Below are 15613 nucleotides of genomic sequence, written 5' to 3'. Positions count from 1 at the left end.
AATACTCAGTTAGGAGCGATGGAATTGGACCGCCATCAGAAGGTAATCATAACCCCTCCACTTATCTCCAACTATAAATAGGGAAATAGAGTAAGAAATGGGGGTTGGCAATTCTGGAGGAAAAGTAGAAGTAATAAGGATCGTAATATCAAAGGAAGGGGGGAGAAACTCTGTGAGGAAAAAGGGAGAGAGTTCTGTGAGAACAAAAGTGCTTAACTGGGCCTCTAAGCAAAGAGCCACCCATAGTAGGAAACCCAAAAACCCACGATACAAATAGATTGTGAGCCCAAGTATAGGTCGAGACCGTTACCCGTATTCTGGGTGCGCAGTCGTTATTAAATAGGGGACCCGACTTGGCTCCTTTGACATTAGGTACAGGCCAAGAAGTTTGGTGAAGGACCAGGTTCTTGCCAACTTCATTGCAGAATTTTCCTCGAGGAAGGAGATGGAAGTGATTTGTCATGTCGATGTTGGCCCTTGGAAGGTATTTGTGGACAGCGCTTCTAGTGCAACGAGAGCTAGGGCTGGAATCGTCATCATCACGCCGGAGGGGATAAGGCTCGAACATTCTTTTAGGTTGGGCTTCAGGGCTTCCAACAACGAAGCTGAGTGTGAAGCTTTAATTGCCGGATTGAGAGCTATTCGGGATGGGTGCTCAGGAAGTTGAGATTTATTCGGACTCTCGGTTGGTTGTCAGTTAGGTACAGGGCAGTTTCGAAGCTCGAGATCCTCGAATGAAGGAGTACTTGCGAGTGGTAAGGCAAGTCATGGGCTATTTTCTTAAAGCAAAGGTTTCCCAAGTGGCCAGGGGCAGAATCGACATGCGAACTCTCTGGCCACTTTAGCATCATCAATAATTGAGGAGGTACCTCGGTTAATCAAAGTGGAGCTCGTGGCGGAACCAAGCATTAAAGTGGCGGTAGGCATTTCGGTGGTAGCAATGTACGAGCCATGCTAGATGGACCCAATCATTGATTTTTTAACCAAGGATCGGGTGCTAGACGATGAAAAGGAAGCTAGTAGGGTACGCCAGATAGCCACTCGGTACTAGTTGTCAGCAGACCATAAGCTGTATCGGAGGTATTTTGCGGGGCCATATCTCTTATGCTTGCGCCCCGAGAAAGTTAGTGAACTCTTGGCTGAACTCCATGAGGGGGTATGTAGCAGTCATGTTGGAGGACGCACGTTGGCACACCAAGCAATGACCTAGGGGTTTTGGTGGCCACAAATATAAAAGGACGCTGCCGAATACGTGCAGAAGTGCGAACAGTGCCAAAAGCATGCCCCATTGATCCATCAACCAACAGGATGTCTGAATCCCGTCAACAACCCTTAGCCCTTTGCACGATAAGGGCTGGACATTGTCGGTTCGTTTCCCAAGGCCACAGGCAATCGCAGGTTTTTGTTTTAGTGGTCGTGGACCACTTCACCAAATGGACAGAGGCTGAGGCATGGCTAATATCTGGGATGTAGATGTTAAAAAGTTTGTGTGGAGAAACAAAGTTACAAGATTTGGAGTGCCGGAGTCCCTCATGTCTGACAATGGGTTTCAGTTCGACAGTAAAGCCTTTCACAAGTTCTGCAGTGATCTCAGCATCAAAAATAGATATTTCACCCCAGCGTATCCGCAAAGCAATGGCCAAGCCGAAGCCGTCAACAAGGTGATCGTAAACGGATTAAAGAAAAGATTGGAGGGTGCAAATGGTAGGTGGGCTGAGGAGCTTCCAAGCGTTTTGTGGGCATACAGTACAACCCCTAGAAGGTTTACGAGAGAAACCCCATTTTCCCTAACGTACAGAGCGGAAGCCGTCATTCTGGCCGAGGTAAACCTATGCAATGCAAGGGTTATGGGATTTGCCCCTACCCATAATGACAAATTAATGGCAAGGCAGTTGAATTGTTAGAAGAATGTCGAGAATCAGCGATGATACGTCTAGCCGAGTATTAATAGAAGCTTGCCCAGCAGTATAACCGGGATGTAAAGACAAGGGAATTTGGCGCCGGAGACTTAGTACTACTGAAAGTGGTAGGATATGTAAGACACCAATGCAGGAAAGGTAGCCCCAACCTGGGAAGGATCTTATAGAGTGACCATCATTGCTAACACGGGAGCATACTATTTGAAAGACTTAGACGAAAAATCACTTCCCCGGCCATGGAATACCCACAATTTGAAGAAATTTTACCACTGATTATCAGTACGCTGGGATACGGATTGGTTGTAATGTTGTATATGCATGTTATTAATTAATACGAAAGTGATGTTTATTCATGCAGGTGTATCTGTGCCTATAATTTCATCGTTGTTAATTCATTAGCCCTGGTCAACGAATGCAAGGGGAACTAAAGCTAATTATTCTAATGACAGAAACCTGTTCCAGGTTCGATCTTCATCACCAGGCAGGTGGAAACCTAATCTCAAAATTTACACAAGGACAAAAACCTGTTCTCAGTTCGATCTTCATCACCGGACAGGTGAAAACCTAATCTCAAATTTTACCTAAGGATAGAAACCTATTCCTGGTTCGATCTTCATTACCGGACAGGTGGAAACCTAATCTCAAAATTTACACACTTGTTCCCGATTCTATCTTCATCACTGGACAGGTGGAAACTTAATCTCAAAATTTACATAAGGACAAAAACCTGTTCCCGGTTCGATCTTCATCGCTGGACAGGTGGAAACCTAATCTCAAATTTCACCTAAGGACAGAAACCTATTCCTAGTTCGATCTTCATTACTGGGCAGGTGGAAACCTAATCTCAAAATTTACACAAGGACAAAAACCTGTTCCCGGTTCGATCTTCATCTCCGGACAGGTGGGAACCTAATCTCAAAATTTACATAAGGACAGAAACCTGTTCCCGGTTCGATCTTCATCACCAGGCAGGTGGAAACCTAATCTTAAAATTTACACAAGGACAGAAACCTGTTCCCGGTTCGATCTTCATCACTAGGCAGGTGGAAACCTAATCTCAAAATTTGCATAAGAACAGAAATCTGTTCCTGGTTTGATCTTAATCATCAGACGAGTGGAAACCTTACACCAAGTTATTCTGAAAATAGAAACCTGCGTCTCAGCTCTATTTTGATCACTGGGCACATAGAGCTTACATCGAGTTAGTCAGAGGACTGACACGGATCTCTCGGATTCAATCTAAATCGCGGGTAGGATTACCTTACACTAAATTTTCCTAGATAAGTCAACACATGTCAAATTCAATTCTTATTGCCGAGGAGCCAATTCTTTCTAGAGATAGGCAACCCCTTCCAGATCGATCCCGGTCACTATACATGCACAAATATAATCTATTCTTTTGAAGGCAAATGAGAAAACAGCCTCAATCACCGTTCAGAGGCGAACCATGATTAGACTGCCTAGTCATTAGGAATATATATATAAACGAGAGCAAGTAGGCAAAGCACGACAGTAAGAACAACTTAGTAGCAGTTAGATAAACATTCATAAATGCGATTAAACCAGATGTTCATTCATCGTGTCTAAATGACTGATGAAAGCAAAGGAAAGCAAACAGAAATGAAAACTAAATCATTGTTCTGTCACCACAACCCGGTGACTGTAGGCAACCCAAACGAATAAAAGCAAAAATCAAACAATAGCGGAAAATAAAAGCAAGTTAAAAAGCATATCAGATTGCAGGATCGGTGGGCAGGAGACGGATTGCATCATCGGCCTATCGCTCTAGGGTATCCTCGATTGGCTGATCGGTGGGTGGTTGTTGGACTTGTGCGTCTTCAACAACATTGAGGTTTTTGGTGACTACTAGGTCAACTAACTTTACGTGGGAGTCAATTTCCTGCACCAGCTCCCTTATGCTAGGAGTTTCTTCCTTGTCATCAACATTTGGAGGATTCTGAACGGGGGAGCGAGATCCGGGAAGGGGATCTGGTTGGGGTTCCTTAAAGGAGAGTCTTCAAGGACCTCTACAACTTACAGGGCAGCCAACCACCCCTCATCGAATCCTAGCTTTCGAGCTTCACGAATGACGAGTTCTATGGAGTTTTTCGCATTAGCAAAGCCTTCATTGTACCATTTGTTTTCACAAGCTTCCAGTGTTGCCTTCAGGTCAGCAATCTCGTTAGCTTATGCGAGATTCAGGCTCTCTACCTCCGCTAGCTTTAGTTCAGTCCCGCCCAACTTCACCTCCATCTTTGTTAGCCTCTTTTCCACCAGCTCTCTACCCTTCTCAGTCACCTGGGCTTTCTTTTCCGCAGCCTCAACAGCTTTGACCTTCTCCTTCGCAGTGGCCGTAGCAACATCCTTGAGGGCCTTCTCTCGTTCAGCATCCTCGACAAGCTCCTTCATCCTCTCATTAAGAACGTAAGTCAGTTGCGCGGCTTGATAACACAACGACGACAACTGTGAGGGCAAAGGAATGCTCACACATTAAAACAAATGGAAAACAGAAGGATAAAAGTTACCACTATGGTGTGCCACTACAACCGCCTAGCCAGAGATTCCTTAGTCCCGTTTGAGAAAACATGAACGTCCTCGAGCAAGAGAAGGCCCTGTGCCAAGCTTTGGGCAACCCGCCCCCTTCACCGTAGGCCCATGTCCTTACGCTAGCGGACACTAGCAGAGGCTTGTCGCTGAGCTTAAAGGTGGGCTGCCAACTCGCCTCGGATTGAGAGGAGGACGCCACGTCTGTCCTAACTTAGGCAATTGGTTCTCGGATAGTGATTCCTCCTCGGGGGGAGTGATTGAGAGCACATCCCCTAAGCTTACAAGAGGTTGTTCGACTATGCGTTGTCTCTCCTGAGTGCGGCTAGAGGGAGGAGAATGAGGGGTTGGGTCTCTGCCTTGGGGCTCTTGCTGTTGCAGAGTTGGCCGAGCACCGGGCATGAAGCGGCTGATGGTCATCGTCTTTCTGGTCACCATCTCGTCCTCACCGGGGTCAGATTTGGCACCTGAGAAGTGTATAGATTCGGCTGCTTGAGCGGGGGCTTCGGGCCTTTCAACGGGGACGTGGACTTTATGGCTTTGAGACACAAGTTTAGCCGAGGCGTCCCTCACCGATGTGAGATCTTCTGCAGTAGTATACCGAAGGCCGAAGTCCCGGGCTTCACTAGCAGTTAGCCGAGGAGGAAGTAGGTTGGCATGCCACAGGTCTATATATGACAGCAAAGGGCTATCCATTAGCAAAGCCTGACTGAATGGTTGCCAAGTTCAGTAAACAGGAGAGCAGCCGAGTATAAGGTGAAACGCTTGGAGCTACCCATCGGAGTTCACGAATATCTCAGACTTAAGCACGAAGTTTAAGTCCCTCACGTGTAGTACTTGAATGTTTGGAGTAAACCTTTTGTTGTCTACAACAAAACAATACAAAATTTGGTTAGTGCCCATGTTTGCAAAACAATCACGGGCAAATCACAATTAAGAAGTAAAAGATGCTCGGTACTGACCAACATCACGCGGCGAAAGTGGGCAGGGGAGCTCATCGGCAAGCCAATTGCCGCTCACCCGGACGAATTCTTCCGTCGAGTTTCCGTTGGAGTCGGGAAGGCATGATATAAGTCGTACCCGCATGTTCCTAGTTTTTAAATAATAATCGGTCCTAATATTGCCGCGCAAACTATACATAAAATTGATATCATGATGATTCAATTGCAACCCGTATAATTGGTTTAGTCTACTGACACAACTCACAATCCTGTAAAAATTGGGGGGAAGTTGGTTGAGGCATAAGCCATAAAACCTAAGGGTACCTACGATGAGAGGGTCGACGAGAAACCTAACCCCACCCTCTAGTATGGACATCAAAGGGGAAAATGCTACATTTGAACCAGAGCGCCTCTGGATAGCGATATCGCCCTCATGATAGTAGGCGATATCGATATCTTTAGGAACACCATAGGTTGCTCTGAAACTAGCCAAAGCCGCTTCAAGAATTGAGAAGATGAGGATATCCCGTTCTTAAGAGTCTAAGAGTGAAGAAAAACTTGAAAGAAGAGGAGAGAGTAAAGAGGACTTATTGTGGGCTCTAAGAAACGATGATCTGGGGTGGAGGATCTATGCACGGCAGAGAGGGAATCGAAGAAGAGAAGGTGTAAAAAATCGCGTGAGAGGTCAGGAGAGACTATTTATAAGGCTAAAAACATTTAGTGAAGGAGGCGGGAAAAACCCTTTTGATCTTTTCTGGTAACCCCCACACGCGTGGGCTTGGTTCACAAACTGTCAGGTTATAATTATTGACGAATGTGACAACCTAGTGCAACACTCCTTTTAAGAAAGCATTTATGGTCATTTGGTTCATTTAACATTTGACGATCGGGCTTCCCAGGGAGGACATCAATGCTATTCGGGCCGTCCTTGATTCGCTCTCGGTAACGGGTCGCGAATCAAGGGGGGCTATTGTACAGGGTTGGGCCCCAGGGTCATTGGGCCTTGGACCCTAATCTTATGGCACCATACGGGGCAGGACCCCAGGCCCGTTGGGTCTTGGGCCCTGGCCTTGAGATTCAACACCTGATCCTTTCCCCATTGGACTTGTGACCTTAATTCGAACACCCCTTGAGACCCAATATGAGCCCAAAAGCTGTAACGGGATCATTTTGCCTCGAATGTAAAAAAACGAGATCCCCCTAATCCATCTCAACTTGAACGGTTGCATGATTGCTCTGCAGTGTGACGTCTCGGCTTCCCAGTACTGCCTTAGGGAATATCGCTGCCGAGCAGTCCTCCAGAGATAGGAACCAGTTCCAATGCCATTACCACCTTCCTCAACAGAATACCCACTTAGGAACGATGGAATTGGACCACCATTAGAAGGCAATCATAACCCTTCCACTTATCTCCAACTATAAATAGGGAAATAGAGTAATAAATGGGGGTTGAAAATTATGGAGAGAAAGTAGAAGTAATAAGGATCGCAATATCAAAGGAAGGGGGGAAAAACTCTGTGAGGAAAAAGGGAGAGAGTTCTGTGAGAACAAAAGTGCTTAACTAGGCCTCTAAGCAAAGGGTCACCCATAGTAGGAAACCCAAAAACCCACGATACAAATAGATTGTGAGCCCAAGTATAGGCCGAGCCCGTTAACCGTATTCTGGGTGTGCACAAGAGGTGAACAAATTTTTCTTCAATAGATCCACACTTTCGAGAGGGGTTTAGAAGTTGAAGGTGATAATGACAAGGAAATAGGGATACTTGGGTTGTGTTCGGAGTTGGGTTCTGGAATTCCTTCGTGTAGGTTTTCGGATTTCAAAATCGGAGAGGAGAGGGGAACCTCTGAAAGTCCTTTAGTCTTCTTGGGCAGAAAATGAGAGGTGGAGTGAGGGTTTGAGGAGCTGATGCTCAGTGGTGAGAGAGTGGAGAAGCTGAGCCTAGGTATTGTGGAATGGGTGAATGGCTGTGCGTGAAGAGGAGAGAGAGACTTGACGCGGGTAGGCTTGTTGCTGTTCTATGCACCTGTTGAGCAATAAATTTTTATAGGTCCAACTGAGTGGCATAAAGTTGTGTTTTTGAATTGGAAAACCCATTGAGAATTTCCAGCCAAATGAATCAAAGAGTAGAGTTATGGGTAATTTTGAGTTAGAGTTATAAGAATTAGATTATAAGTCTGAGTGATGAGTGTTAAGATACGAGTGACCTCTAAACTAAACATGGCCTAAATATCTTACTCAACGACTATTACTAATTAAGGGCCTGTTTAGTTAGAGATTTATAGTATTATTGTTCAGTTTTTAGTGTTTTAAAAATACATATTTGAATATTATAAAAATATATGTCGAAAATGTTATTGTTGTTTAAATAAAAAAAATGTTGTTTAAACATTAATACCAAATATCGCATAAGTAAACTAAAATCCACTAGATAGGAAGACACAATTAATCATTAATAAAAGGGTGAAAAGGACAAAAGAGAGAGAAGAAAAAAAAAAAAACCACTTATTAGTGTAGATAATGATAAAAGCAAAAGAAAAGGGACATTTTCATGTTCAGTCGGAGCCCATCCGACAAGAAGCGCAATTTGGGACCAGGCCAAATGTATGCATGATCAACTTCAGCTTCTTGTCTTTATTCGCTAATTTTATTGCAGCTGAGCTAGCGCAGACGAAAAAAAAAAAAAAAAAGTAGTAGCAGTCAAAAGATTATTTTACAATCAAGTAAAAGTAAAAGTAAAAGTAAAAGGGAAAGGAAAATCTCAAAACCTTAAATTTGTATCTCTCGCCGATTCACCAGTCACCACCACTACTTCGAATCACGGTCCCACCCAGCCGAAACCCCCAAATGGCCTTAATATCACACCGCTCACCTCTCAACTCTCAACACGTAAGTTAATTAGTACAGCTGAGCTGATCATCATATTTACGTATAGAGCAGAGTGAGAGAGAGAGAGCAGAAAATAGCAAGGTTTTTCACAATGCACGAGGTCAAGAGCTAGGTAAAAACACGTCAATCTGATGCATTGAATATTCACAGCTGTAACCCAATAATCTCTCTACCTTTTTCTATCTAGGCTATCACAGCTGCATGTGACCCCTTGTCCCCTTCTTTCACTGCCTCTTTGTACGAATGGCTCTCAAACCCTCCTCACTTCATTACAATAGAAACCGACACTCAAAACACAAACTATACTAGTCTAGTACTAATAAAACGGTAAAACCCACCACAGCTCTTTCAACTCTTTCTTTCTTTCTCTCTCTGTCTCTGCTTTTTCCATGGCATACCCATCTCCTTCAAACCTTCTTTTCCTCTGTTTTCTGCTTGTTTTCGTCAACGTGGGTCCTTATGTTGACGCTCAGCTTGAAGATTCAAGCTTGAATCTGATGAGTAGTAGCGAGGCATTTGAGTGGCCCACCACAACAATGTCATCACCGTACGACAGCGACGAGCTAGAGGAAGAGGAAGAGGATGAGAACAGCATGGAGGGTGGGCTGAGTCGTAGGTCACTGTTCTGGAACAGAATGAGGTACTACATTTCGTACGGTGCACTCTCTGCCAATAGAATCCCATGCCCACCTCGCTCTGGAAGATCTTACTACACCCACAATTGCTTCAAGGCCACAGGCCCAGTTCATCCTTACACTAGAGGCTGCTCTAGAATCACTCTCTGCCGGAGATGAGGAGAGAGAGAGAGAGAGGTACTGTGTATCTCAGCCTGGAGTTGGATTGCCACCTACGTTTCGAGGTTTTTATATATGTTAGATTAAAATGCTTATTATTTTCTTCTACTTATGTTGAATGAGAAAATTGTGTGAGTTTGGCTGTTTGGGCTGAGAAATGAGAATTGAAATTGAGTAGTAATGTAGCTTGTTTAATGGCATCGATTTGGTGCTAATTAAGTATTGAGTATTTGTATTTTATGCTAGACACTATTGTTTTTATGGGAATTTGTTTTAGTCTGATTCCTGGTTATGAATATGGGATTCTCCTGGTTTAGTATTTTTTTTTCCCATTTGCTTAATTACATTGTAAGAGTTGAGCTTGATTATCATCGTTTTGTCACTGCATCTCATATCTGTGCTATGCTTATTTATCAGATGGGTATTGGGAGTAATTTGAAATTAATTTGGTGTTATTTTAGCTACTTAGATGGCCAAAAGTGACTAGTACATCATGACATCTATGTGCCCACATGAAAGTGATTAATACTATGTAGCATTACTTTAGCTGGCTTCAACTGCCCTAACCACCCTCCAACGACTTTCTTAACACTGTCCCCAACCTTTTTCAAATGCATTTACTCAGTGCACCTGCTAGGACCCAACATGTATAAAATTACTGATTAATTGCTAGGTAGTTTGATTCAATTATTTGTTCGGAAATAGCAATATTTCAATATTCTTTTTAGAGGTTTAGCATTGGTTACACTACTCATTGATTAGTGATTCTGAATCTCAATAAGGGCCTGAAGAAATGAGTGCAATAATGGGCTTAGGATGAATCCAGAAAAACAATTCTCGTCAAGTCAGGATGAACGGTTGTGTTCTGTGTTTTTCCTACTGAGACCATTTATATTTCGTTATATTTTAGCACAATATGCAGTTTTGCATGTATCAATTGATTGCGGATCCACAACAAATGGGAATGCACACATCAGTAATTCATGACGATCTTAGTAAAAAGGCATGTTAATAACAACTATATTGTTGTTGAATTATTGTTATACTATGCCTATTTAGACAACCAAGCCTTGAGGCTTTCCCAGATTATATTTTCTGTTAGCATTCCTGCCTCTTGCCAAAAATCCATTAGAAAATGTTCTGTCCGGCCTAAAGTTTTTTCTTTTCAATGGTTCTTTACCTATCTTTGTTAGATTTGGTTGAAACACTTCAATCGGTTTTGTAAATGATCAATAATTTCCTTTCTATGTTCCATTGCTTGGTTAACAACAGTTCGGTTTTCTAGAGTTCTTATTTATTAAGGTGATTTCATCTTGGAGTAGCTAAAATATTATCCATCCATTTGGGAAAAGTGCGCAACATTTCACTAATTGTTATCTATTGGTAGAAAGACATTTTATTAACTAACCAAAAGTTAAATCTTTAGAGAGGCTGCATTGTAGAAACCTAGAAGCCACCTCCAACCAGGCAGAATAAGTGAATAACTACTTAAAAGTTTACAGGTTGGGATTGTGTCTAGTGCACTAGACACAAGCCGTGTCCAAAATTTACTGTAACTATCATGGTATATATATAAATTATTAATTCTGTAGTAAAATTCACTTAACTTATTTCAAAATGACTAAAAAGGATATTAGGAACGCCATAATTGGATTAATGAATCCTTAGAGGATTCTAATTCAAAAAGCAGAACAAGTGAAAACAAGAAAACCAACTATTTAGTCAAATAGCACCCAAATTTTTTCTTGCAGCATGTGTTTACAATATATTTTCACTACAGTTGACATGTAATTGATGTCTAATAAAAATGGCTTCACCGAGGGTTAACGTAAAAGAGTGAAAAAAAAAATGTCCTTAACATTGCTCAGAATAAAATTGTATAATTGAATGTTTAGGAAGTCCAAATCCAATTTTATTAATTAGGTCCATATTCGACCACCAGTGAGTTTCACATCCCTTATGGCCTGTTTGGGAGTTTAGAGAGGGAGGAGAGTAGAGGGAAGTAGAGGGGAGGGGAGTAATGGGGAGGAGAGTAGAGGAGAATGATTACCTTCCACCTTATTTGGATGTTTTTATAATTAGTAAGGGGGAAGGGAGTAATTAGCTCTTCCCCTTGTTTTTAACATTGTAATTTTATAAATATAATAAGGGTAAATTAGGTAATTTACTTTATCAATAATTTTATGTGCTCTACTCTCCCTCCAAATCTCTCCAATTTGGGGGAATTAAAAATGAGGGAGTTGGAGGTAGTTGAAACCCCTTCAAATCCCTCCAAACCCCTCCCCCTCCTTCCTTAAAAAACTCCCAAACAAGGTAATTGAATTACTCCCCTTCCCTCTACTCTACTCCCCCTCCTTTTTTAAACATCCAAACAGGCCATTAGTTTTCTGTTTTCGTTTGTGAATGTTTAAAGGGGAGACAAGGCAATAAGTTAGCTTTTGTTTGTTTGTTTTTTTAGGGCAAAAAGTTAGCTGCCAATCGGACCGACATTTCATCTTAATGCATGTTTCTTACAATGCTAATGATGCTTCTTCTTCATTTTTGTGGAATAAAGCTAATGATGCTTATAATTCAAAACTCCATCCGGCAAAATCTTTTTTTTTTTTTTTAAATAAATAATTTATTTATAAGAAGAAACAAAAGATATACAGGGAGGGTCTATTACCATCTCTATCTAAAACCTTAGCTAATAATGACAACAAGTTAGAGATGGGAATTGGCCCACTCCAGTTCAAAAGAGCAGTCCATTGGGCTAGAAGGTGGGCAGTAACGTTGCCCTCTCTACATATAAAAGAAAACAATACATTATCAAAAAATTTAGCTAGGAACAAAATATCCTCTAGGTCTGCTTTAATTCTCTAGGGAGAGACAGCTACTTTGTTTCTTAATGGCTCAATGGTGTTCAGTGCATCTCCTTCAAGGATAATTCTCTTGAATCCTTCATTAGCTGCCTTTCTGATAGCTAACCAAATTGCTTTGGCTTCTCCAACAAAGACTCTATTTGATCCGACTGCTTTGTCCATGCTGCAACTAAATTTCCTCTTTGGTGTTTTTCCACCACTGCCATTGAGGATTTATCTTCCCTAATTGCAGCATCAAAATTCAGTTTTATCCAATTTAAAGGTAGGGGAGTCCAAGATGGGTCTTTTAGGGTTTTTTTTGGTTGATTACTCCAAGCATTCTTGTGCTCTTCATAAGATTTATTCATCTGCCTTGCCATCTCTTCTAAGCTTGTTTTGATTCCTTCCAGTCTAACTTTATTTCTTATCATCCAAATCTAATCACATAAAATTGCTACATGTAATTGAAAATCTTTAACTTCTTCGCCCTATAAACCTAGGCCATGGTTTGGGTTTGGGTTGATTATCATCTTCACCCAATCAGCTATAAACACATTATACATATGGCTTATATTTAATGGCAAACCAAATTTGGGCAACCTAATCACATTGCAGAAAAATATGTTCTAAAGGCTCAATGGCATTATGGCATAAATAACAATCTATCGAAGATTGAGAGAATCTGGAATTAAGGACTGAGTTTGTAGGTAGAATCTCCAAAGCCATCTTCCACAGCAAAATTTTGAGTCTAACATGAATTTTTAGCTTCCACAACTCTTTCCAATCTTTATTTTGCAACATAAGGTGCGGTGGATAATTGATAATCCTTAAGGCATTATATGTTGTCTTAACAGTGAATTCAACTGAGGGGTTAAGACACAAAAAAACTTGGTCTTATTGTGATAGTTGGGTAAAGTGGATGGCCAAAATCTTGGTTATTGTATCTGGCTCAAATAACTCATAAAGTTTTCCTCTACCCACCATTTAGTATCTTGATCAATCAACTCCGCCACCAAATGAGCTTCAAGACTAGCTCCATTTCTTCTTAGAGGGATTAGATTTGGCTCATTTGGAATCCATGGATCTTCCCAAATTCAAGTATTCAAACCATTCTCTATCTTATGGCACATCCCTTTTTTTTATCACATCTCTACGTTCCAAAATACTTTGGGAAGCCCATAATGGCCCCTTCAGGTGAGGGCATTTTCATAAAGTTTCTATGCTTCATGTATTTCTTTCTAAAATTTTGAACCTATAGTTTGTCAGCATTACTTGCTATTTCCCATGCGGCAAAATCTCTCTATCAGTCCTTCAGACTAGCGAATGTTTGCTCCAAATGACTGATATCATAAATTTTTTCACTGTTTTTCCAGTCAAATTACACCTCGGATCCAACCCATATCTCTTTTGTCTTTCTATGCCACGTTTTTTCTTTTCTTTATTGGTTCATCCACTTACTCTAAAGTCTAATCCAACTTCAGTAACGTTTTGATATGCAATCAGAGAGGGAGTAGAGTGGGTTGATTGGGCTTATTAACATAACGGGTGGGTTGGGCTTTTTAAATGTTAATACCGCATATCCCACATTATATTAATCCGGTCTTGTTCTCAGGCCACAAGAAAATCTACTCTTATTGTGGTCCAAATGGAATCTGGTCTTTTATATAAGCATTTTTTTGTTTTGTTTTGTTTATAATACAATAGTTGAGAACAATTTGCAGAAGTATTGATTCTAACAAGGTTGATCATTCAGACCTTTTTATACATTGATGTGGAGGCAGAGAGTTTTGAACCTTGACTCTCTTTGTAATGGAGAGCAAATAATACTACTAAACTATAAGACTTTTGGTAATATATAACACTTTTATTTATTATGTGTGTCAAATTCTTTAGTGGTGTGTTTGGATTGCAAGATTTGGGCACATGGATTTGGATTTAAGTGATTAAAATCCAAATACCATATTCGGATAGTTTACAAATTAAAGGGTGAAGGATTTGGATTTAACAAATCCGTTAAAGATTTTAAACCTTAAAATCCTTGAATTTAAAATAACTTTTAAACCCATAAAATTTTAGAAATCCATTTGAGATACTTAAACATTTATGGATTAAGAATTAAGGCATTTCAAATCCATCACTTTAGTCCAAATCCAAATTCAAGTATCCAAATGCAACCTAGGAGTCATTAGGAAATCAAAGAATTGGACCTAACATGAATAGTATATGTTTTAAAATTTTTGTATGTATTTTTTTTTTTTTTTGTTGGTAAAGTGGATATTTGATTAGAAACTTAAGTGGGCAAAGCCACTTCATTACAACAACGGTCCTGGGTCATGCCCAGCTTGTCTAGAAATAAAAGAGAAACAATAGCAGATGGAGGGGTATCAAAAATAATAAAACTCTCCTCCATATCAGTCCCAAGCCTTGCTAATCTTTCAGCACATTTATTCCCTTCCCTGTAGCAATGCTTAATTCGAGATTGAGGAATTTTCTGCAGCAAGTCCCTGCAATCATCGACAAGAGAGGCAACCTCACTGTTAGTTAAATTTTTGTTATGTCAAATCTCGGAAAACATGTGGTTCAAGAGATGGTCCGGTGGTAATGTCATCTTTTGAAAAACTTCATGCCTATGGTTCAATAGACATATAGTGCATTATGAACAACAAACTCCAATGCTCCTATTTTCCTTCTCTTTTTCAAAAGTGTACCCCTTGCCTTGGCTAGGTGATATTTCCTAGTTAGATGTGCACATTCAATCCATCACCTTGATAAACTTGATCCAACTCAAACCAACCTAATACTTTTGGGTTGTTTTTTGTGGGTTGATATATATATATATATATATTTCTTTTTTCTTTTTTGGGGGAATTTTGGGATTTAATTTTAAATTTCTGGTTTGATTTTTGCCAGCTGTAGGGTCATTGGGCCCAGGAATATATGTGGGGTGGCCCAAGAGTATTCTTCGGGCTAGAAGCCTTGTCCGAGGACAGAGAATGGTCCGAGGATGTATGAATGTTAACTCATAAGAAAATACTAAATAAAAAAGAGATAATGTTTGAATAAAATATGTTCAAGAGGTTAATCTGAGGAAGATTATGTCCTCGGCTATGTGAAGCCGAGGTAGGAGAAGGGTTGGTTAACATCCACATGCTATGTTCTCGAAAATCCTACAAATAAGGGTAGATACGGTAAACGTGGAGGACAAGAAGATGGGTAGTGGAATATCTGAAATAAAGCTGTTACCACCACCCCCGCATTGAATGCTCTGCAACAGCTATTCTGGCCGCATTAATGGGGAAGTGAGACCTGAACATTAGGGTGGAACTTTGCTCCTATCTCCAAAGACTTCAAAGGAGGTGGATGAGACAAGTATCTAAACCAGCAATCTAACCCTGACGTGGAGGATGAAGAGGAAAGGAAGTAGGGAGTATAAAAGAGAGAATGGACCTTAAGCAAAGGGGATCGAAAAAAGGAGAGAAAATAGACTGTAGACCTCACTATCCATAATTGTAATCTATCTTGGGAGGAAGTAATATAAATCATCCTCGGCTTGTGTCCGAGGAGAAGATTTCTTTCATATTCAAATAAACAGTTCCTTATTTGTACCATTGTGGTCTAAGCCCATCATTTTTATGTTATCTAAACGTCATAGAACCTAGATTACAAGCCCATTCTCTACAAATTCTAT

The sequence above is a fragment of the Castanea sativa genome, chromosome 2 (assembly GCF_040712315.1).
Source record: "Castanea sativa cultivar Marrone di Chiusa Pesio chromosome 2, ASM4071231v1".
Classification (NCBI taxonomy): domain Eukaryota; kingdom Viridiplantae; phylum Streptophyta; class Magnoliopsida; order Fagales; family Fagaceae; genus Castanea; species Castanea sativa.
The sequence above is the reverse complement of the archived record's forward strand: the minus strand, read 5'-3'. Positions refer to the sequence as shown.